Source organism: Ornithorhynchus anatinus, chromosome 15 (assembly GCF_004115215.2).
Source record: "Ornithorhynchus anatinus isolate Pmale09 chromosome 15, mOrnAna1.pri.v4, whole genome shotgun sequence".
NCBI lineage: Eukaryota > Metazoa > Chordata > Mammalia > Monotremata > Ornithorhynchidae > Ornithorhynchus > Ornithorhynchus anatinus.
This window is the reverse complement of record NC_041742.1, coordinates 20,402,646-20,427,360: the sequence shown is the minus strand read 5'-3', so window position 1 is coordinate 20,427,360 and position 24,715 is coordinate 20,402,646. Positions and strand designations below refer to the sequence as shown.

The following is a 24,715-nucleotide window of genomic DNA, read 5'->3' as shown; positions in this document are numbered from 1 at the left end:
TTGAAGCACAGAAAATCTCCTTGAAAGAGAGATTTCATTGTGTAAACAAGCAAGAAAAACTGTGAAAACTATGTACATGACAAGAAAAATATTATTTACAAAACTATTTAGGCATACGCTCTCAATGTTATTTTCCGTTCATACATAAATTTAAATGCCTGCACATATATTTATCTCTCGCCAAAAGTGTCTTAGTTTCCACATCTAACAGGTACTCCAATAAAACGCAAGTTATCTTTAAGTCGGAAACTACAAAACACATAACACTCTTGAGACCTTGAAAATTTCTCATTTCTTTTTTTAAAAGCTAAACCACTCCAGTGTAAATCCTGACAAAAGCCTCTCGTTATTAAGCAATTATATAATAATTGTATACTCTCGGGAAACTTTAATAACATCTTGCCATAGTAGCATACAGCCAAGGTTTCATTCCATAGTATTCCCAACTACAAGTTATGGCTATGTTTTCACTTGCCTTATTAGGAATTTGGCCCAAATTCCTGAGCATTTTTGGGGGGGAGGGGTTATATTTAAGGGTAGAATGGAGAGGAAAGCCACAGTGAAAAGCAGGTTTGAGAAGCATCCAAGGCTTCACTGTGTCCTAAAAGAATCTTCTATGCCTTGATGGAGGACAAACTGTATGAATGATTTTTCTAAGCTGAGCATGAAATCAACTCCCATTTTCAGCACTTACCAGCTTAGGGAAACTTTACTGATTGTATTTTCCTTTCTCAAGGCTAAATGTCACCATGGATGAGATTAAAATCCTGTAGAGAGAGGTGAAATGATGGCTTTCTAATATCCACAGTTCCAACAGGATGAGATGGTCCAAGGAGTACCAGATTTGTCTGTGATAATGTCCCTACTTATAAACTTACCCCACGCATAACTTGCCCCTGATTTTTCCTCAAATAATGCTTTGCTTAATCAATCAACAAATATTTACTGCGATTCCAATTGAACACTACACTCAGGGTGCTGAACCGGGTTAAAAGGGAGACAATTCCGTGCTCTAATTAGTAAACAAACAAGTCCAGGCACAATACAGGACGATCCATTTGGATCAAACACTAAAGATACACTGATCCAACTGTTTGAGTTTTGTGCTGCATTTGGTTCTAATGGTCTTCGCTCTGCTTTTTTTTTTCTTTGACTTATTAAGATGAAGAAAGGGCAGTGTGGGGAGTTAAAGGAAGAAGAGAAAATACGAAACCAGAAGGAAGGGCACCTGGGTGGTGGAAAGGTGGGGAAGCAGCGAAGCGTGGTGAATAGAGCATGGGCCTGGGAGTCAGAGGGCCATGGGTTCTAATCCCAGTACTGCCAATTGTCTGCTGTGTGGCCTTGGGCAAATCACTTCACTTCTCAGTGCCTCAGTTGCCTCATTTGTAAAACTGGGGTGAACAGTGAGCTCCATGCGGGATAGGGACTGCATCCAACCCGATTTGCTTGTACCTATCCCAATGCTTGGTACAGAGCCTGGCACAGAGTAAACGCTTAACAAATACCACAGTTATAAAGGTGCAGTAGGGAAGGGATACTCCATTCACCCTAGTTCTGGAATGCAACTTCTATGGTCTACAATCTCCCTGAACCCAAATGGTAGCTGCTAGATCAAAGACCCACTTCATTTAGTTAATGTATTCTTTTAGGCCGCCTAGGACATGAAATGCAGATAATTTCCAGTTGACTGGCTTGGACAATTGCTTTTAAAGAAGGTGAACGTTATAATGATCATGCTCACTCTGTCCCTTTTAAATTTTAGCTCCAGTTTCAATCCCAGAGTTAATAATTCTTCAAGAGGGGATGGGGCAAGAGGTGGGAAGTAGAGTCAAGAAAACCATGTCATCATAGTCAAATGAATCCAGTGTCATAGAAAAATACTTTGCTTCATCACCAAGCTTATCTAGAGGAAAATACCTGCTGAGGGAGGAGGTCTTTTAAAAGATTCCCAGTATTGCAACCCTCTTCAGTTTCAGGTCCATTGGGCTAATGAACATTCATGATCCTATCTAACACAGCTGTGTGTGGGAACCCACAAGAAACTGGCAGACAATCACATCTCTGACACAGTGTCAGAGGAAGTAGACCTTCCCATGGAGGCTCAGTCTTTCCCTCTTGACACCCGTTCTCTTCCTAATTCCTGCCCTCCACACCAGTTTATATGGCAAGAGTAGTTTCGGTTTCCTCTTTTATGGAATACATGCATCTCCTGACCCCAAAAACATGGTCAAATTACATGATTTGTAAATTCTAGGAGGGGTGGGATGACACCTACCAACTCATGTATTCCACTTTGCCAGGTGCTATGTACAGTGCTCTGCACACAGTAAGTGCTTAATAAATACCACTGATTGATTAATTTGCACTTGGGACATAAAACCATCAATCAAGCATCTTGGTATATATTAGCTATCTAAAGCAACGTGCTAGCCTGTATGCTCTCTGAGGGCAGGGAACATGTCTACCGACTCTGTTATACTGTTCTCTCCCAAGTTCTTAGTATTATGCTCTGAACACAATAAGCACGACCGATTGTTTGATGTTTCTCCCTCCATAGGTGGTTCTACAGGGTGTTTGGGGGCAAAGTGTGATCATTGTCTTATTCCTTCCATTACAGATAGGCCATTCCACAGATCCACCTTTTCCACCCTGGGCCAGTGAGCCAAGGGAGAGGAGAAATTACGGGATTCTAGGAGTTTGGTAGATACACCGACAACTTGCACTTTAATAATTCATCAGGAACCTCTGGCCCGTGAAATTCCCCAGCCCAAGTAAACCCACTTCTGCACGCCCTGGAATATAATAAACTCCATATTACATCAAACAGTTCACAGTCTCTGTAACCATATTTAAAACACAAGAACAACTATGAATGAACATACCTGTCGCTGCCAAAACTTGCTCATTTTGACTCTAAATACAGGAGTTGATTAATAAATTAATGGTATTTGGGTTCTTATTGTGTGCAGGGCACCATCCTGAGCACTTGAGAGAATATAATAGAGCTACTAGGCCTTACCACTGGCCGCAAGGAGACTGCAATCTAGCACGGGATGAACTCTGGCAAGCTGCATCCCTGTTATGATTTTCATACTGTCTTGTTCTCCCACGCCATAGCTTCTTTTTTCTCTCATCAGTTTGGTTTGTATCACTGCTCAAGACGGTCCCAATTCCAGGCAAGGTTTGAGACTTGCTCATTAGTCGTTACTCCATATTCTGGGGTAAAGAGATACTAAACACCCACAGAAATGCCAAGAAAAGAGCATCCTGAGACAGCATCATACTATTTAAAGAGGAGAAGGAAAAGAGGGAGGAGGCAGACATAATCTAGCCATTTGAGAAACCAGTCTGCCCCCTGCATAGAGAGACGTGTGTCCCCCTTCTCAGTCTCTGAGTGAGAACGAATTAATCTCAAGCTCTCTCTGTGCTGGTTGTCTTTTTTGGCCCTGCATGTCTCTGTCACTTCTTTTAGCACTATTAGTGGTAACTTTTAGGCACTTAGGGTATACACCGCACTGACCTAAGTATTGGGAAAGAATACTCAGGTGGGAATGAGATATGTTCCCTGTCAGTTGGGGGAACTCCATGTTTTGTTCATTATGGCTAGGGAATGTGTCTGCTAATTCTGTTGTAGTGTACTCTCCCCCAAGTGCTCAGTAAAGAGCTCTGGACATAGTAAACACTCAATATATACCATTGTTTGATTGATTTTGTGAGCAGGCTTGTGTGATTATGTCAGTACCCCTGTGTGTATGGCCTTTTATGTATGGATCCCTGTCTGAGCTCTCTGCCTTTGTGCTTCTGAATGAAATTTATTTCTGCGCTTCCCTACCTGCATGTGGTCCATGGAAGCGTATGGTGATAGATTGTTGATCCCTATGTAGAATGGATACTTCAGTCCCGACTTCACGCTGCTGCCCGGATCACTTTTCTACAAAAACCATTCAGGACGTCACCCCACTCCAGTGGTCGCCCATCCACTTCCACAATAAGCAAAAACTCCTCACCATGGGCTTTAAAGCACTCCATCAACTTGCCTCCTCTTAACTCACCTCACTACTCTCCTACTACAGCTCAGTCCACACACTTCACTCCTCTAATGCTAACCTTCTCACTGTGCCTCCATCTCTTCTATCTCGCCGCCGACCCCTCACCCACATCTCGCCTCTGGCCTGGAATGCCCTTCCTCCTCAAATCTGACATTCAACTTCTCTCCGCCCCTTCAAAGACTAATTAAAAGCACATCTCCATGAGGCCTTCCCTGACTAGCCTCCTCGCCGCCATTTCCTCTTCTCCCACTCCCTTATGCCTCACCCTTACTCCCTTTGTTCTTGCCCCATCCCAGCTCCAAAGCACTTGCGTACATATCTGTAATTCATTTATATTAACGTCTCTCTCCCCCCACCAAGACTGTAAGGTCACTGTGAATAAGGAATGTGTATGTTTATTGTTGTATTGTGTCCTCCCAAGTGCTTAATACAGTGCTCTACACACAGTAAGAGCTCAATAAAATACTACTGAATGAATAAAGGATGTATTTATTTTCATATGTGCCTGTGTTGGGTGAATTCTTGGCTTGTGACACCTACCTCTCCAAGTAGGACATGGATGGTGTCTGGTCTACTTATACTTATATACTCCAGCATTTAATACTGTGCTTAAATACCATGATTGTTATTATTATTATTATTATTATTAGGGGTATTTTGAGGTGGGGGAAGAGGAGTTGAAAAAGAGGAAAACAAAGCCAGAGTGAAGGCTACTTCAAGTTTGGGGTAGGTACCACTACTGAGGCCTGTTTGAAATTTGCCTCCAGACACCCCCAAAATGCCAAAAATCCTGGCCCTCTATCTGCCCACCCAAGCCTTAAGATTGTGAGCCCCAGAGAGAGAGAGGCCACGTTTAATTCCCACCTGGGTATTTCCGCCCAGTGCTCTGCACACAACAGGCACTTTTAAAATACTATTTCCACTGTAGGAAGCTTTACAGAAGTAGGGGAAATTTTTTCATTATCTGTTGCGTGTTCAGAGACTTTTCATTTTGCCAAAATCAAGTTAAAATGAACATACACCCAAAGACAAAGATGCTATTCAAAGACCCAATTCTGAAGTCACCACGTTTAAAAAAAACTGAGCCCAGACTATGTCTTTGCCTTAGCAAGATCGTCCTGTGGTTCTAGAAATGACAGTTCCCAAATAATAATTGGTTGTGACTACTAGTATAGTCACAATACATATGGGGCCACATATTTTAAAAATTTTTCTTCGAATGCCGGCGAGTCGTTTCCGACCCTGAGCAACTCCATGGATACACCCTCTTCAGAACGTCCAATAAAAATGTATTATCTTGTAATCTGAAGGTGCCCTGATGAATTAGTAGTTAAAATATATGAAATATTTTCAGTAAGTATAGGTAAGAGTTTAATCACTTGATCATTTTGTTGACTGTCCACACTTGAGAAGCACTGCTCCACAATTAAAGGTGACCATCAGAACTAAACTTGGGCTCATTAATCCAGCACCTGATGTCACCTTTTCACACCTTTCCCTTCCAATATTAATCAATCAATGGTATTTGAGCCCTTAGTATAGGCACACACTGTACTTTCTGAACTGCCTGCGTTTACACAGAACAGATACTCCTGTTCCGGCTGAATCATGGACAGTCAAGAATGCATTACTGTAGACTTGCCATGACTCACAGTCGTTCCAGTGCACCTAAGATTTATCATTTTAAAAAATGCAAAACATTTTAATCTCTTCAACCACCAAAATAGAGAAATAAGGAGCAGAATGAAGTTACGGTTCTCATCTTAAATGATGCAAGTCATTGAAGCCATAAAAACCCTTACACTTCACTTGCCGAATCTCATTTGTATTTAGAGGAAAGAGTCAGGAGAAGGAAAAAGTGTGATTCAGCAATACCCAGTTCTAGGCAAAACAGCAATTCTGGCATTGAAATAAGCATAATCTGTCATTTGGTGTCATTTGGTTGTCATTTGGGGAAAGAGAAATAAAAACTGAAGGGAAGATAGAACTCATTGATCAGTTCTTATGGGATTCACTTAGAGACTGATCTATTTACACATCAGAACCGTTGTCAACAGAACGTTGAAGAGGAATTCAATCAGCCCCAGTTTCAGCCAAGTCACATCTTTAAAGGCAGTCTCAGCTTTGGTGTGATGGAAAAAAAATACTCAAACGTGCAGACATGAGCGCAATTATGATTATCATTATGGTATTTCTTAAGTGCTTACTCTATGGCCAGCACCGTCCTTAGAGTTGGCCTAGACAGTCTCTGGCCCACAAGGGGCTCAGACTCCAAGTGGAAGGGAGTCTGACACTGAATCCTCATTTTACCGATGAGGAAACTGAGGCACATATAAATTAGATGACTTGCCCCAGGTCGCAAAGCAGACAGTGGCAGAGCTGCAGTGAAAAGCCAGCTCCTCTGACTCACATGTCTGGGCTCTTTCCACTATGCCATGCCACTCCTCAATGTGCCTAATTATAAGCCAAGTAATTATTTGCAAGAGGTTTTTTTAGAAAGTGAAATGAAATCAGTCATGGGAAGCAGCTAGGCATAGTGGATACAACACGTGCCTGGGAGTCAGAAGGACCTGGGTTCTAATCCCAGTTCTGCCACTTATGTGCTGGGCAAGTCACTTCACTTCTCTGTGCCTCAGTTCCTCATCTATAAAATGGGGATTAAGACTTAGCACACCATGTGGGGCACGGACTGTGTCCAACCCCATTACCTTGTATCTAACCCAACGCTTAGAACAGTACTTGGCACATGAATGCTTAATAAATGCCATCAGAAAAAAATTCACCCAATCAACAGTTACCGTAGAGTTGGCATACACCATCTGTAAAATGGGGATTGAGACTGGGAGCCCCATGTGGGACAGGGACTGTGTCCAACCTGATTTGCTGGTATCCACCCCAGTGCTTGCACAGTGCCTGGCACATTGTACTTAAATATCATAATAATAATTATTATTAATATTATGCCTGCACACCAGGAGCATCCAGTCTACAGGGGAAGGGCTCTAATTTATTTTAGTGTCTGTCTCAACCATCGAGATAGTAAATTCTTTTAGAGCAGGGATCGGGCCTACTTACTCTACTGTACTCCCCGCAACTGCCACTCACTGTGCTCTACACCCAGGAAGCGCTTAACAAATACCAACAGATGTCCCAGGTATGACCAGACAGGAAATCACCGGCCCATTCAAGCTGGTAAGGTGACAGCAGCTGGGCTTCGTAACTTGCGGGGGCTTAGTTTCCTGGTGATCGTAGCCCACAGGTCGGACCAAGCCCTCTGCCCGCTGCTCAGCCCTCACGTAGGACGGGAAGCAGGCTGAGCGGCTGAGACTGCCAGGTCACCGGGGGCAGGAGAGGACTTGATATGGCAGTGCCAGGGTCCAAAGCCGCAGCGGTACCCCCGCACACCTGGAAACAGCATCCACGGCCAGCCTGGCTCCCTGGGGATTCCCTGACCCTAATATCTTCCACAGCTCTGCACAGCAACCCAATCGAAGCTCTTTATTGAGCACTTCCTCTCAGCAGAGCTCTGTACTAAGTGCTTGAGAGAGTACAATAGACTCAGAGGTCACAATCCCTGCTCTCAAGGAGCTTACAAAGACAAACGGAAACAGATAAATAGTTAACCACTTCCTCTCTAAGCACCAAGTTTTCTAAGATTCAGAAGCCCGCACTCCTTCTTAAGTCTTGTAGAGAGGCAAAGCAGCTCAGTGTTTCTGTAAGCGCCTAAACGGGCATCTTTGGACTGAAAGTCACAGCATGTTCACTTTTGCTTTAGGATATTAAATCGTGCTAGATTAGCTGTGATATTTCAAAGGCCTGATTTATAAACCCAAGAGCAGTGTTTCCTAACCATTTTTAGCTTGAGGCAACCCCACGCACGTTCTACAATTTCCATTCCATCCCTAACTTGAAAACCTTTGTTTCACCAACCTTTTCCACTCACCCTTACCTCACCTGACCTCATGGTGAACTTTAGGAGGTGGCTATTGCCACTTCCTGGGACTAGCCTACTCTGATGCATTCAAGCCCTACAGACCTTTGGCTATCAATCGCAGCAATGCCCAGGGACATCACCATAATCATAATAATGGTGGCATTTAAACCCTTACTATGTGTCAGACACTGTGCCAAATGCTGGATAATCAGATCTGACATAGTCCTTATGTCCTAAAGGATTCACAGTCTAAGGGGGAGGGGGAATAGATACTGAATCCCCATTTTACGGATGAGATTACTGAGGCAAAGTTAAGATCACACAGCAGGCCAGCAGTAGAGCCCAGATTAGAACCCAGGTCTCCTGACCCCTAAGCTTGTGCTCTTTCCAGTAATATTAATAATAACTGTAGTATTTGTTAAGCGCTAGCACTATGTGCTAGAAACTCTACTAAGCACCAGGGTAGATAGAAGCCAATCAGTTTGGACGCAGTCCATATCCCGCATGGGGCTTGCATTCTTAATCTCCACTTTACAGATGAGATAACTGAGGCACAGAAAAGTCCAATGACTTGCCGACAGTCATACAACAAACAGCAGAGCTGGGACTAGAACCCAGCAACTTTTGACACCCAGGCCATGCTCTATCCACAAGGCTACGCTACTACTTCTCTGATAAACCTGCCCATTTCTACTACTGGCACCATTCCCCTGTTCAGCACAGCTCTATTGCAGTGGAATTTGGGGCTGCCTTCTGGTCCACAGATGGAAACTTGCTGGTGGAAGAGGGTCACCCCCATTCCTTAAAAAATATAAAATATAAGAAATGTATGCCAATTAAATCCCAGCCCTCGAGTTCAGGTCAGGATCACATTTTCCACCGCTCTCTGCCAAGCTTTTCCGGCTAGTCTGACTGGGACAATCTGCAAGGGGAATTGCTCTGTCTTCATTCATCATCAAGAAAAAAAAAGCAAAGAAACACACGCCGACGTGCAATATGCCGCAAAACACATCCGGTTTTTAACCTCTGATAGCATCTCTCTGGTAATACCACCTCTCTGACCCGCTCTTCTGCCTCCCTACAGGCGGAGATACTTTGAACAATGTGCGAAATTTCAACTATTTGGGGTAACATTTTTTCCACCCAATGTAAGTGTACAATTTGTACTTGTTTTAAAAAGGAAAAAAAACCTTATTTCTCTTAACTTCTGGTTGATAAAAATCTTTGTTACTGTAGCTGCTTCCTGGAGTTTTGAGGGTGAAATGGCAGTGAATTTAAGGTACATAAATGAAAATAACTATGGTATTCTTAATCAATAGAAACTAAATTGACCCAAGTAATAGGTGTCACCCACAAATAATACTGTTCTTTTCTTCCTTTGTCCCTTCACCTTCCTAGGAGCCCTGTACCTTTCAAACCAACGACTCGTTTTGGACAAACATGCTATTAACGATCAACAGGATGGCAGCGATTTCGGCTGCCACATGCACAAGGAGTTCTACCCTCAACATCTCTCTCACCCCCTCCCTCCCTCCATTTTTTTTTAAACATATCTTCACAGGCTATTAATTACTTCCCCCGATGTGTGAAGAGTTAATGTCGAAATAGAGTGGTTTTGCAGTTTCTAACCCAGACACTCCATTTTTCCCCTCGCAGAATGTAAGTTTTTTGAGGTCAAGGACTGGGCCTTCTCATTCCACTGTATTGTGCTCTCCAGAGCACGACAACCTGGCTTTAAATGGATGAATTTGGCATGACCCGGTGGAAAGAGCAAGAGACTGGGAGTGAGGAAACTCGAGTTCTAGTCCAGATTCCACTTCTCTGCTGTATGACGATGTGCAAGTCAATTAACCTCTCTGGGCCTCAGTTCCCTCATGTATAATATGGAGTTCAAATACCCATTCTCCTTACCTCTTATACTGTGACACCCATGTGGGAGAGAAACTGTATCTGACGTGACCGTCTTGTAACCAAGAATCTGACACATGAAAAGCACTTAAGACCATCATTACTTTGACTCACTGGTGCGAACTTCAAGGGAGCAATGAGGGTGAATACCCCCACTGATTTGAATAATCACAAAAATGATAATATTTGTGTTTATTATAAGCAAAACATTGTACTAAATGCTGGAGTAGATACAATATAAGCATACTGGACCCAATCTCTTTTCCAACTGGGGCACACAGTCTAGGTAAAGGGAGAAAACGTACCGAGAGGTTTTTGAGCTGCAATCCCAACCTCGCTCAGTACAGGTCTTGCATAAGACCAGAGAGTTTACAATCTGGTCTGCAAAGACCCAAAACCTTGGCTTCCTCAACAGTAGTGTAATCTAGGGAAAGGGCATGGGGCTGGGATTCAGAGGAGCTGGGTGCTAAACCCAGTTCTGCCACCTTCTTGCTGTGTGACCTTGCGCATGTCACCTAATGCATCTCATCAGATGATTGGCAATACTTGAGAATTAGAAGCAGCAGAACAGCTCTAAAAATACTGCCCAGAATTGGGATATACACCTGTCCATCCCATCCTTTACTCCATCAGACAGCATATTATTTGGTGCTCTTGCTAGATCATGGGGAATTTTGGATGTTTTTAAAAATGATATCCCACAGTCCAAAGGAATGAGGATTTCCAAACTCAATCAATTGTATTTATTTAGCACTTTTTGTGTGTAGAGTATGGTACCAAGAACTTGGGAGAGCACAATATAACAGAGTCGGTAGACATGTTTCCCATCCACAAAGAGTTTACAGTCTAGAGTTGAGCTTACAGTTCAAAGAAATTAAATTCACTCAGAAACTAAGATAACATTGCACAACTCACGGAAACCTGATGAGATTCAATGAAATCTAGCAGCGTGGCTCAGTGGAAAGAGCCCTGGCTTGGGAGTCAGCGGTTATGGGTTCGAATCCAGGATCTGCCACTTGTCAGCTGTGTGACTGTGGGCAAGTCACTTAACTTCTCTGTGTGTCAGTTACCTCATCTGTAAAATGGGGATTAATTGTGAGCCTTACGTGGGACAACCTGATTACCCCTGTATCTCCCCCAGCGCTTAAAACAGTGCTCTGCACATAGTCAGCGTTAACAAATACCAACCTTCTTATTTTTATTATTCTCATCTTGAATTTCTGGCTAGAATCCAGGCCAAATCAATGCAGAACACAAGTCATTTCATCTGACGACTGCTTGGCATTTGACGTGAAACAAACTGATACTCTGATGCTCATTCCCATCAGACAAATCGCCACATGGCAGAAAGTGGTTGCCGTGGGCACACACAGATGGTGTTTCTCAGCTGAGAAGCCTAAATTGCTGATCAATCAATTGCACTGATTGATCACTTACTCTGTGCCAAACACTGTATTAAGCACTTACCAGAGTACAGTATAAAAAGAGTTGATAGACATGTTCCCTGCCTACAACAAGCTTACGGTCTAGAGGGAATTGTATCTTCTGATCAGGCTCCAGTGTGATGCCTCCAGTGAGGTCCATCGCGAACTCTCTCTAGACTGGAAGCTTGTTGTGGGCAAGGAACGTGTCTACCAACTCTGTTGTACTATACTCTTCCAAGTGCTTAATGTAGTGCTCTGAACACAGTCAGTGTTCAGTAAATACCACTGATGATGTTGATAACAGAAGCTTACCCATCTCTATTCATAGCCAAAGTTCTCAGAGAACAAAGGAAGGTTAAACCAGTACTTCTTTGCATTAAATGAATATTCTGATATACCCACAACTATAGATTTAAAGATGTAGACCTATGTAAACCCAACATATTGCCATTTGAAGGTTAAGGTTCCTCAAAATTAGAAGTATTAGTTTATTAGGGTGTTTTTCCCTCTCTGCAAATCAAGGTCATGATATTTATACAAACTGCCTATGAAGTTCATCATTTTAGTGATTCATTAATTTGAGGACTGATAATTAAAACTTTCCCCCATACCAACCTTTTTATTTAGATCTACATGGGAGATAAGGCTATGGAATTAGCAGTGTGACACCACTGAGAAATTGTTCAACTCATGAATTTCAAAAGGTTAGATGAAAAACTTGATATCAGCATTATTCAGATTTATTGATAAGTCAACTAGGCATCCAAGGGAAGATACTGAAGGCATAGGCTCTGCTTTGAATACTCAATCAAGTCCATTGAAATTGATGGCAAAAACAGTGAAAAACACAAACCCAGGTAATCGCCGAACATAAACAAATGGAGTGGGGATCCGAATGGGAGACGAGTGAACAAAATCTATAATAAACAGATAAAGAGTTATGTTCTGAGATTGTAGGTGGATGGTAGGAACCAAAGGAGTGGGAGAAAAATAGTTGAGAAGTCTAAAATCTAGGAAAGCGTTTTAAGTTTTTAGATATTTCTGTTTAAAATAAAATCTCTTTTATGTATGAGTGGAGCCAGCATGGTACCCAATCTCACACATCTACAATAACTAAAGCTGTAAGAAACAGGTAACCTTATTCTCTATTTCCGTTTAGAATAACTGTCTGAATGATTTTGGCCGAGTCAACCTTTGACTATGTTACTACACCTAGATTCACATAACTAGATAATGAAGAAATTATACTTTGTTCTCCCAAGGATTTTTTTTTTCTATTTCTCTATTTGGGGCTTCTTTATCGAACAATGGTATTTATTGAATACCAGAGAAGCAGCGTGGCTTAGTGGAAATAGCCTGGGCTTGGGAGTCAGAGGTCATGAGTTCGAATCCCAGCTCTGCCACTTGTCAGCTGTGGGACTGTGGGCAAGTCACTTTGCATCTCTGTGCCTCATTTACCTTATCTGTAAAATGGGGATTAACCGTGAGCCTCATGTGGGATAACCTGATGACCCTGTATCTCCCCCAGCGCTTAGAACAGTGCTCTGCATATAGTAAGTGGTTAACAAATACCAACATTATTATTGATAGCTTACCATGTGCAGAAAATTTTACTCCACCTTTAGGGAGCGTACAATAAAGTTGTTAGAGACGAACCCGCATCTCAAGAAGCTGGGATTATTATTCATGTCCTCTAACTCTCAAGCTCCTGCTCTTTCTACTCAGCCACACTGCTTGTTTACCACCTAGAGCATCTCAAAAACATTAGCCTACACGGCAGCTCTATTATGTCCTTTAATCCAGACTCAATAAGGTGGGCATTCTCGCTGGGCAGCCATTAAATGGATGAGAAGCAGTCAATCATATTTATTGAGCCTGTGTGCAGAGCAGTGTAATGTGTGTTTGGGAGAATACAATACAACAATCAACAAACACATTCCCTACCCACAGTGAGCCTACTGCCTAGAGACAAACATTAATATAAAGCAATTACAGATATGTACATAAGTACTGTGGCCTAGTGCAAAGAGCAGGGCCCTGGGACTCAGAAGAATTAGGTTCTAACATCAGCTCCACCACCTGCAGGCTGTGTGACTTTGGGCCTGTCGCTTAGCTTCTCTGTGCCTCAGTTCCCTCACCTGCAAAATGGAGATTCAACAGCTGTCCTCCCTCCTACTTAGGCCCCACATGGAGTTAGCCTAATTATCTTCTATCTGCCCAGCATGCAATATGCGCCTAATACACAGTGAGTGTTTAACAGATACCAGAGTGATTATTACTATCACCACTGAAAGCTCCAGGACAAAAGTTGTGCTGCTACGACTTCAGTCCTCAAGACTTGATCATTGGCAGAATCCACAGTGTTGCCATCTGATGCTCTGCTACCCCGTTCCCAGATAATATTGTGGAGACCAAGTCTTTAAACACTGGTCGCATTGCAGGTTGGCCATTCTGCAGCAACTGTTTCCCTGCTTCCAGCCTATTCCACCTCCTTGGTAGTGAGAAGTTTATGCTATCTGAGCCATGGTCTGAGAAGACACTAGTTAAACAAGGATTGGAGAAAGTTAAAGCTCCATCTAAGTATTCCAAAGGGTAAATCATGCCATAGATCCATTTTCTCTCTCGACATCATTTTCTATGAGGGTAATGCATTTATGTTCTTTGGGGGGGGGGGGTGCATATTTGTTGAGCACTTCCTATGTACCAGGCATTGTATTAAGCACTGGAGATGATACAAGCTATTCAGGTTGGCAACAGTCCATGTCCCATGTAGAGTTCACAGTCTTCATCCCCATTTTACAGATGGGGTAACAGGCACAGAGAAGTGAAGTGATTTGACCAAGGTCACCCAGCAGACAATTAGCAGAACTGGGATTAGAACCCAGCTCCTTCTGACATGAAGGCCCAAGCTCTACCCACTAAACTAAGTGGCTTCTCTAGAATTAGCCAAAAGTACATAAGTCATCTCAGCTTCCTCAGGGTGAAAAAAAAAATGGAGTTTGGAGAGGGTACAGAAGACTGCAACTATAAACTGAAATGGAACCCTTTCAACACTTGTCGGCTGTACGATCTTGGGCTAGTCACTTCACTTCTCTGTGCCAGCTTCCTCATCTGTAAAATGGGGATTAACATCTTATTCTCCCTCCCCCTTGAGCCGCGAGCCCCATGTGGGACTGGTAAACTTGAGGGTGGGGGTCACTTCTACCAACTCAACTGGAATGCATGTCACCAAGGACTTAGTACAGCGTTCTGTACACAGTAAACGTTCAATAAACAGCACGTATTAACTGATGTGGGACAGGGATTGTGTCCTAACAGCATGGATTGTATCCCTTCCAGAACTTAGCTCAGTGTCATGCACATAATAATCACTTAGGAACCACAGTTATTATTGTGATCATTATTAACAGAGAAAGCATATGAGCTAACATTCAATTATATCTGTATTTAGCTCCTAGAAACTCCCTGTGGAATTTCTTTTTTCCTACTGTCCCATGCCTGCTGTCCAACCTTCGGATCTTTCCAGGTCCCCCTGGGCACTTTTAACAGGAAAAAACACACGAAACCAAACGGAAAACCTGCCACTCAGAACCCCTGTATAACCTAGCGGAGCACTGGCCTGGACACCAGGAGACCAGGGTTCTAGTCCAGCTCTGCCGTACGCTTTCAGTGTGACGTGGAACAAGTCACTTAACCCTTCTGGACCTCCATTTGCTCATTTGTAAAGTATGGGATAATAGTAATAATAATTGTAGTATTTGTTAAGCACTTACCGAGTGCCAGACACTGTACTAAGCACTGCGGAGGCTGTGTTCCCTTCCCCTCAGGTTGTCAGCCCCATATGGGAGAATGACTGTGTCCCAACTGGTTATCTTGCACCTACTCAAGTATTTAGGATGCTGCTTGGCATTTAGTAAGTGATTAATACTTCAGTCCTATTTATTGAGTATTGACTGTGTGCGGAACAATGTACTAAGCGCTTGGGTGAGTAGAGTCTCCAGTTCCCTCTTTGCACTTTTGTATTTTAAGATTGTGCACCTCGTGATGGACAGGGACTGGATCTAATTCTCACATGTGTATTAACTCCCCCAGCGCTTAGTACAAGGCTCTGAACAGTGAGGGTCTAACACTTAAACTAGTACAATACAAAATAGACAGTCGCTAAATTTCATTATTGCTGTTGATGATTAGGAGTTGTTTTTGGTTTGTTATTTGTTGCTATTTGTTAAGCTCTATCTGCCCAGAGCTAGAGTATACACAAGTTAATCAGGTTGGACAGAGTCCCTGCCCCACACTGGGCTCACAGTCTAAGAACGACAGGGAACAGCTGTTGGAGCCCCATTTTACAGATGAGAAAACTGAGGCACAAAGAAGTTAAGTGATCTGCTCAAGGTCACAGAGCAGAAAAGTGAGAGATCTGGGATTGGAACCCAGATTCTCTCTCAGGCCCAGGCCCTTTCCACTAGGTCACTCTGCAGTTACCATTGACATGTCTTTAAGAAGCATATTAGTCTTTTTTCCTCCCCACAGAATCATCACAATAAGAAAATCCTGTGCAGAAATGTAAAAACAAATGAACTAACAACCAGATCAGATAGCAAACGTTGGGGAAAAGGTGGCAAGGCATCCTAGGTTTGGTCCACTGGATGAAGAAATCCATCATGAAGAACCCACAGCACTCATGGACTACCTATAAATTATATGTTACAAATCATGTGTTCATGTTAATGTCTGTCTCCACTCTAGACTGTAAGCTCACTGATGGAAGGGAACATGTCTACCAACTCTTTGGCTGGAAAGCTCCCAAGCACTTAGTACGGTGCTCTGTACATGGGAAGTGCTTAATAAATACCATTGTTGATGGTGATGAAGATAACCCAGGCTGGGAGTAAAATTAGACATTCCGGGGGACTCTTTCTTCACTAAAGGAGCAGTTTCTGGGGAGTTTGTGACATCTATTTTTTTTTCTAAAGCATAAATCTTTTCCATAGATTTGAAACATTTCACCTAATAGCAATAAAACGACTACCTTGACTTGAAAATTGTAGATTTAAATCATGAAGATGGTCTCTTTGACTCTGAGACAAGAGCTTAGAGAAATCATGCAGAGCTATAGGAAATTTGGCTATGAGGTAAGAAAGCATTTTGTTTGAAAATACCATCCTGAGCACTTCTTTACGCCACTGATACAGTAGATGCATCATCACCAAGGCACTGGCAAAAAGGCTAGTGAACATTGCACTAACAGGTTGAAATGAGTGGGGTAGAGGGCGTTAGATATTGCTCCATTTACCACTAACACAGAGAGATCAACAGAAGACTCAGGCACAATCCTCCACTGACTTAAACCCAGTTAAACAGGAGCTCGTTGCCTGGTTTACAGGGCAAGAACTTACAAAGCTGCAAAGTTTTATTTGGGATAGAGATCGAGATCATCCTTCACATAAGCAGGGTTCAACACATTTCCCCAGCGCTTACTCAAGTCTCTCTACTTCTTAGTGGCTGGTGTGAGAAAGGGTATGAAATTCCTGCTTGTTTCCATACCATCACTGCAATGATCCCTGCCTGTTCTCCACACAGGAAGCACTCAATAAATATGACTGACTGATAGCATGGGGATGGGAAAAGGGACAAAGAGGAAATTATCAGCACACAACTCATCCTGTCAGGTAGTCATTCGTATTTATTGAGCACTTACTATGTGCAGAACACTGTACTAAGAGCTTGGGAGAGTACAACAGACACATTCCCAACAAAGTTACAGTCTAGAAGGGAACACAGACACTATAAATAAATAAAATTATAGATATGTACATAAATACTGTGGTGCTGGGTGGGGGGTGATTTAAGGGACCAAGTCAGGGTGACACAGAAGGGAGTGGGAGAAGAGGGAAGGAGGGCTTAGTCAGGGAAGGCCTCTTGGAAGAGATGGGCCTTCAAAAAGGCTTTGAAGTTGGGGAGAGAAATTCACTTTTGGATATGAAGATGGAGGGCCAGAGGTAGGACTTGGGAGAGAGGCCGGTGATGAGATAGAGGAGACCAAGGTACAGTGAGAAGGTAGCAGTAGAAGAGTGAATTTGGCCAGCTGGGTTGTAGTAAAAGAGTAGCGAGCTGAGGTAGGAGGGGCAAGGGGATTGAGTCTTGTAAACTACTCTTCTCCTGGCAGGGCCTGCCTGACCGCAAAGACAGCACTTGCATCTGGTCCCTAACAATCCTAACTGCGGTATTTTTTTTTTAAGCACTACTTTGTGCCCAGAACTGTACTAACTGCAGAGGTAGATAAATAATGAGTTCAGAGTCCCTCTCCTCAAGTGGAGCTAGCAGTGCAACTACATATTTAATCCCCAATTTACAAATGAGGAAACTGAGGCTCAGAGAAGTTAAGTGACTTGCCCAAGATCACACACAGCAGTAAAGGGGCAGAGCCAAGATTAGAACCCAAGTCTAGGGCTTAAGCATAAGTTCTCAAGGCAGCCACTAATAGGTAATAAGAGATGGTGAAGTGGCCGCTGTATTCTGTGAGTCCCACGAAGAGTTATAAATTATTAAGTAGACCGATCTAACAATGGACAGCTCTTTCTGATAACAAAATTGTCACTCTTCAACACACTAAGCAAGAAATCAATAAAGTACATTGGAAACCTAGACCTAAACTAAGGAGGCAAATGGGAGGGGGTATGAAGAGATGCAAAGAATCTATTAAAGGCTGGAGTGTACTCTGGCACAGTCAGTTGGACTACCGGAATCCAAATTTGCCCCCAATAGTGGAAAATATACAAATAATGACAGCCAATTTTAATATTATAGAGGTACAGTAAGTTCTAATCCTCTGCAATGCTCTCCATTAGGTATGGTTTTAGAGATAAAAGGAAAAATTAAGATAACTACAGAGAGTTTTAATGATTGTGATTCCACATTTCCATTTTCTCTATTCTAAGGTTATGTATTTACTTTCTCTTGGTACCAAAGAACTTCCTTATTAACACATTACTTTTCTCCAGACTCACATTGCATCATTCAAGCTCTCACTTTCCAAACATTTAATTTAATGATAATGATGTTGGTATTTGTTAAGCACTTACTATGTGCAGAGCACTGTTCTAAGCACTGGGGTAGATACAGGGGAATCAGGTTGTCCCACGTGGGGCTCACAGTCTTAATCCCCATTTTACAGATGAGGGAACTGAGGCACAGAGAAGTTAAGTGACTTGCCCACAGACACACAGCTGACAAGTCGCAGAGCCAGGATTCAAACCCATGACCTCTGAGTCCAAAGCTCGTGCTCTTTCTACTGAGCCACGCTGCTTCTGCGTCATACACATTGCAGGTATACGTATACATTGCGTCATAAATATATTACACATTTATAAAGACTGCCAAATAATGAGGACATGTACATGCATTACTTTTAGATATTCTTTTTTTTTCCACACAAAGTAACTGAATCAAGAACTAAATAATTTACTTATAGCGGAACACTTTCCAAATACAAGACTCTGGATAACAATGTGCTATGTATAAATTCTGTTTATATTTTCAAGGACAGGATGGTGGAATAGAGAAGCAGAAAATGACGTATTTACAAACACATTTTAAACATTTGTTTTGCTTATTTTCCTTTGGCTTTTATAGAAAATTTTAATGTGTTTTTGTCTCTGGAGAGAAGAACATATAGGTGTTAAAGTTTGGTTAGTGAAAACCCTTTCATATCTTTTTCCTTCTCTTTAAGAGTAGATGCCCTCTGGACATTTCTCCAAAAGAAGCAATTATCTTCCAAAGGAGGGGGAAAAAAAAATCAAGTTCAAGATAAACATCTCAATTGGTTATGGCAGAAACTGATACAAAACCTCCAACCTTGCCATGGTGACCTATCAATATATACAAATGTGCAAGTTTCTCTACATCATCTTGTATTTATGCACCATTAAATTACAGCTTCACCATTCTAGAGGGGAGCAGGAGGAAGAGGACTGAGGGACAGCTGGAGGAGAGGAGAAATGGTCTGACCCCCAAGAATTTCACTCATCTCAAGGTGTTAAAGGCAAAATCTCCATTGCTGAGAATATAAACGGGGTCGAATGATTCCCAAAAGGAGGGAGTTGGCACTAATACTTTTGAGTAATCAAAAGCAGAAAGCCTTAGGTTCCCTTGCTCTGTAACCTAAACCGAAAATGCTCTTTTGACCTTTATTCTCTACCTGACAACTCTGCTATGGAGAAACTGCAGTCTTCTCCATAAAAGAACAATATGAACGCTCACTTGATTAATTCTCTCCACCAGGCTCCAAATAAAGTTAGGCCCTATGGCTCTCCTATTTCCATCCACATATGCCAAACACCATTCATATTTAGAAAATCGATTCCCAGGAAAAGCATGCCAGAAAATATCAGCCGAGATCAATCTCTTTTAGACACCAAACTTGATTTTCATTAGCTCCAATCCTAGTTTCCGTTAACCTGTCTAGCTCTCACTGGGACATGGTCACATGGGCTAATACGTACATTCAACTAAACTCCTTGTGAGCAGGGAATGTATCATTTCTTTATTCTATACTTCACAAGCACTTAGTACAGTACATTAAGCCAACTGGCACTAAAATGCTCAACACCTCCACACTACTACCCGATATTTCTTTTAGCAAGGTTTTTTAATGTGCTGGGCTAGAGACTCCTGGAATGAGTTAAAATCAGCATAAAAGCATTAGTGTGTTTTCCAAACATAAAACTCTAGGCAGGAATTTTTCTTGACCTAATTAAAATTTTTAAAAAAATTCCAGCCCCCATTTCATCGATTAATAGTCATAAACTTAACTACTCTACTTTCTTACGCCCCCAAATAAAAATGGATCGAGTTTTTATTATCTTTTAACAATAAGGCCCACAATATTGTGATACTAGAGTTGCGAAATAATTATTACTGATAATACTGCATTGTGAACAAAAAATCCAAGCTGTGAACCATGTTTATGTGCTTCGAAAAGGGAAACCTAATACACTGATTATTAAATGAAAATAAATGAAACAAAAATTAGGGGAAGTAGAATGACTCTTTAAGAAGGATAAACCTTGGCCCTATAGGGAAGACATTCCAACCAGAAACCTCACCTGGTGCCAATCCCATTCTCATACCCCTGTGGACCATGTTAATAATAATAATGGTATTTGTTAAGCACCATGTGCCAGGCACTGTTCCAAACACTGGGGTAGATACGAGAAGCAGCGTGGCTCAGTGGAAAGAGCACGGGCTTTGGAGTCAGAGGTCATGAGTTCGAATCCCAGCTCGGCCACTTGTCAGCTGTGTGACTGTGGGCAAGTCACTTAACTTCTCTGGGCCTCAGTTACCTCATCTGTAAAATGGGGATTAAGACTGTGAGCCCCATGTGGGACAACCTGATTCCCCTATGTCTACCCCAGCGCTTAGAACAGTGCTCGGCACATAGTAAGCCCTTAAGAAATGCCAACATTATTATTATACGAGCTAATCAGGTTGGTCACAGTCCCCGTTCCATTTTGGGCTCCCAGTCTTATTCCTCCTTTTATAGATGAGGGAACTGAGGCACCGAGAAGTTAAATGACTTGTCCAAGGTCACACTGCAGGCAAGAAGCAGAGCTGGGCTTAGAACCCAGATCCTCCTGACTCCCAGGCCTGTGCTCTATCTACTAGGGCAGACTGCTTCTGTGTTCCTGCTGGGCAGGTGCCTCTTTCTAAAAGGATGGTCAAGACCTAAACTGGATCGTCTGTTCTGATACTTATTCCTTAATTGCATCAAGTAATTGGCTTCTCTCCTAAATGCTTCTCTTGTTAGAATAAAGCTAAATGTGGAGCATGTCATTGATATTATGGTGACAAATAATTGGTTTTAAAACATTTGTGAAGCAAATGATCAAAGCTAATGTGCTTTCCAACTTTCCTTGAAGGTCTTATCAAGATTTCATTTTAGGGTTTCTTCGTGCTTAGTAGGGTTCTTAATCCGTATGTTGAAAAGTATTTTTTCCTCCCACTGAAGAATTGAAGACTCAACCTGAGCACTTAAGGACTGTATGGACTCTTCAATTCCAGGAATGTGTTTAGCTACTTGGCTTTTCAGTGTTTAACTAGATTCTTGATTATGTAATTTGTTGTTGCTTTGTACTTCTGGTATTATTATACCTATCTGTTTACCCCCATCTAATTGTGGTCAGGGAGCCCTGGTCTAATCTGTTTACTTTGTAAAAGTACTCCAGCACTTCATATAAAGTAAGCCCTCAATAAATATCAGTATTTCTACCGTATTTCACTATCATGATTTTAGAAGATATAACGTTAAAGTAAGAAATAGGAAGCAAAATGCCTAGTGGAAAGAGCACAAGCCTGAGAGTCCGAGGACCAGGGTCTTAATGCCAGCTCTGCTACTTGCTATGTGACCTCGGCCAAGTCACTTAACTTTTCTGTTTCCTCATCTAGAAAATGGGGATTCAATACATGTTCTCTCCTCCCAATCTGTGATCTTGGGCCCATGTGAGACAGGGGCTGTGTCTGACCTGATTATCTTGTATTGACCTCAGAATTTAGCACACAGGGCTTTAAAAATTATTAAGACAACAAGGAATTTAATTTGTTATGTCAACTAAATAATAATAATAGTATTTGTTAAGCACTTACTATGTACCAAATACTGTTCTAACCCCTAGGATAGATACAAGGTAATCAGGTTGTCCCACCTGGAGCTCACAATCTTAATCCTCATTTTACAGATAAGGTAATTGAAGCAGAGAGAAATTAATTGATTGGCTCAAGGTCACACACCTGACAAGTGATGGAGCTGGGATTAGAACCCATAACCTCTGACTCCCAAGCCCAGACTCTTTCCACTAAGCCATGCTGTTTTTCAGCAGTCATGGACAATGTTTGTCAGGGTCCAAAAATGAAGGGAGGAGGAAGATCTGTGAGAAGCCATCTCACTTTGGTGTCTCCGTAAACCAAACATCCAATTTTAGGTCCTACGGAGTCCATAGGTTGTTGTTTTTTTGGTATTTGTTAAACATCTACTATGTAACAAACACTGTACTAAAATGTTGGAGTGGAAAAATAATTGGGGTGGACACAGTCCCTGTCCCACATTGGCCTTAAGTCTTAATCCTCATTTTGCAAATGAAGTTAACTGAAGCATGGGGAAGCTAAGTACCTTCAAGTTCACACAACAGGAAAAGTGGCAGAGCCAGAATTAAAACCCAAGTCCTCTGACTCCTAGGCACTTGCCCTTCTCACTAGGCCATGTTGTTTCTCATCTGAGGGTAAATTCTCTCTCAGGTCTAATAGATTCAATTGACCAATGGTATTTATTAACTGCTTACTATGTGCAGAACACACACCCAAGTGCTTGTAAGAGTATAATAAAGTTGACAGGCACAATCCCTCTTCTGAAATGTTTACTTCTCAAATCTGATCTTCAAACTTGTTTCTTTCCTTATTTTTATTTTAAATAATTGTTTTGAAGAGTTGACACTTTCTACACCAACTGCAAACCAACCTGAAATTGACTGGATTTTGATGTTGAATCTCCCTCTATACCCTCCCCATACTTCTCTAACACTAGAAAACCAAGAAGCTCATTATATTTGGGTACTCTGAGAAAAAAAATCTTGGTATGACTTTAGAACATCAAAAGAAAAACTTTCCAAAGCCAACCTCAGAGACCAAAATGGTCAGCTAGTTTGTAAACTCTTTGTGGGCACAGAATTTATCAACTTTACAGTAGAATCCCAAGTGTTTAGTACCGTGTTCAGCATAAAGTATCAATACTATTCATTTAATGAAAAGACCTTTTTAGTGGTAGTAACAATAAAAATGTTTAAGTGCTTGATTGCTTACTATACGGTAAGCATTGCACTAAATACTGGGGTAGATAAGATAATCAGCTCCAAGACAGTTTTTGCCTCAGAAGGGTCTCACAATTTACATGTGAGAGAGAATAAGTATTCACTTACCACTTTACCAATGAGGAAACGGGGATACAACAAGTTAGGTGACTTGGATCAGGTCACATAGCAGGCAAACGGTGGGGTTGTGATGAGAATCCAGGTACTCTTGACTCCCCCAGCGTATGCTTTTCTTCTAGGCCGTACTACTTCACAGCTGAGTAAGTTCTCTCTCACACCTACTATTTTAAATTTTAACTCTATGCAGAACTCTTCCCCTTCCTTTCTAAATTACTCTCTTCCCTACCCCCTGGCTACTGTCCTCATGCCTCTGCACCTCCCACACAAATACCCCTCCAACTCATTAAGGCAAAACCAAAAGCAGGTGAAAAAAATGCTAAGTGCATCCCACTTTTCCTTTTCTTCCTTCTACTTGAAAAATCCTTCATTTAGTCTTCCTTAAACAACCTGCTTCATCTTACCCCAACAAAAAAACCCTTTACCATCTGCCTGGATACTAACCTGCTATCTCTCTTGGTTCCAGGTGTGCCTATGCAAAGTCTCCCTGCGTTTCAGGTGTACCTCTGCCTTAAAAATAAACCTATCACAGATGCAAATGCAGGTTTCAACTCTCTCTGCATATTCTTCTCAGGAGATACTTAATATTTGTTCATGGTAATGAGAAGGAAAAAGTACTGAATGAGGATCTAGAAGGCCTCATGATCTTCTGAGATCTACAATACCCACCCGATTACACTGTTTTATTCATGGTATTTACTGAGCACCACCTGGGTGAAAAGCACTCTATTAAGGACTGACAAGGGAACGTGAATTTCAACCTCTGGCCCCCAAGAAAGCACTGGGAGAACGCTCACTAGCACGAGATTGCAACCATTTTGGGGTGAAGGCTTATCTCTACTTACATTAGTATACACTCATTCTTCTCAGCACAGCCCCCTGCAGAGATTAAGAGCTCAGTAAATAACACTGACTACACAAAAACAATAGTTTAGTACCTGTAGGCAACAATAAGCACAATATAAGCACCTGAAAACTGCAGTTGAAGTCCATACAGCATTACCCCCATCTTGAATGCCAAAAGTACAATCTTTTCAGCATTCTGTAGGATTGAGAAGGTTGGAGTCTTCCCTCCCAGTTTAAAGTCATAGTTCAGCTCCTTCTACAGCTAGCCTCTCTTCCTTGGCTTTTACTCTCACTACCCTTCTTCTAATTCTGCTGCTGTCCTAACTGCCCCAGGCACCAACTCATTATACCTACTTCATTACCTCGTCTTTGCCCCTCTTTCTGCTCCAGGTGTTGCTGTCCTTTGCAACAGGTCTTCCAGCCAATCAGAGTTCAGCTCAAGCAACATTTCCGAGTCAATCCGCGTTTTCCCTCGTGATCCAGATGACCACGGGGTCTTCTGCCTCTCTACACCACAAGGTCCAAGCTCTGGGAAACTTTGGCTGCTGCGGGAGGTAAATTCACTGATACTTTTTTTTT

The 24,715-nt window shown here is 42.1% G+C and overlaps 1 protein-coding gene and 1 long non-coding RNA gene across 5 annotated transcripts in view; one reads left to right on the top strand and one right to left on the bottom strand.

Moving 5' to 3' along the window:
- TBL1X (transducin beta like 1 X-linked) overlaps positions 1 to 24,715 on the bottom strand; it is a 192,127-nt gene that overhangs the window by 160,394 nt on the left and 7,018 nt on the right. The window contains exon 1 of one of the 4 annotated variants that reach the window (XM_039914234.1): positions 24,136 to 24,159. The exons of the other annotated variants lie outside the window; for them this stretch is intronic. The gene's annotated coding sequence lies outside the window, so the exon portion shown is untranslated. Of the gene's footprint in view, positions 1 to 24,135; positions 24,160 to 24,715 lie in introns of those variants that run through there. 4 annotated transcript variants of the gene reach the window in all.
- LOC103170847 overlaps positions 24,594 to 24,715 on the top strand; it is a 217,440-nt gene continuing 217,318 nt past the window's right edge. Inside the window, exon 1 of the long non-coding RNA XR_005660879.1 lies at positions 24,594 to 24,690. This is a non-coding gene — a long non-coding RNA (uncharacterized LOC103170847). The remainder of the gene's footprint in view (positions 24,691 to 24,715) is intronic.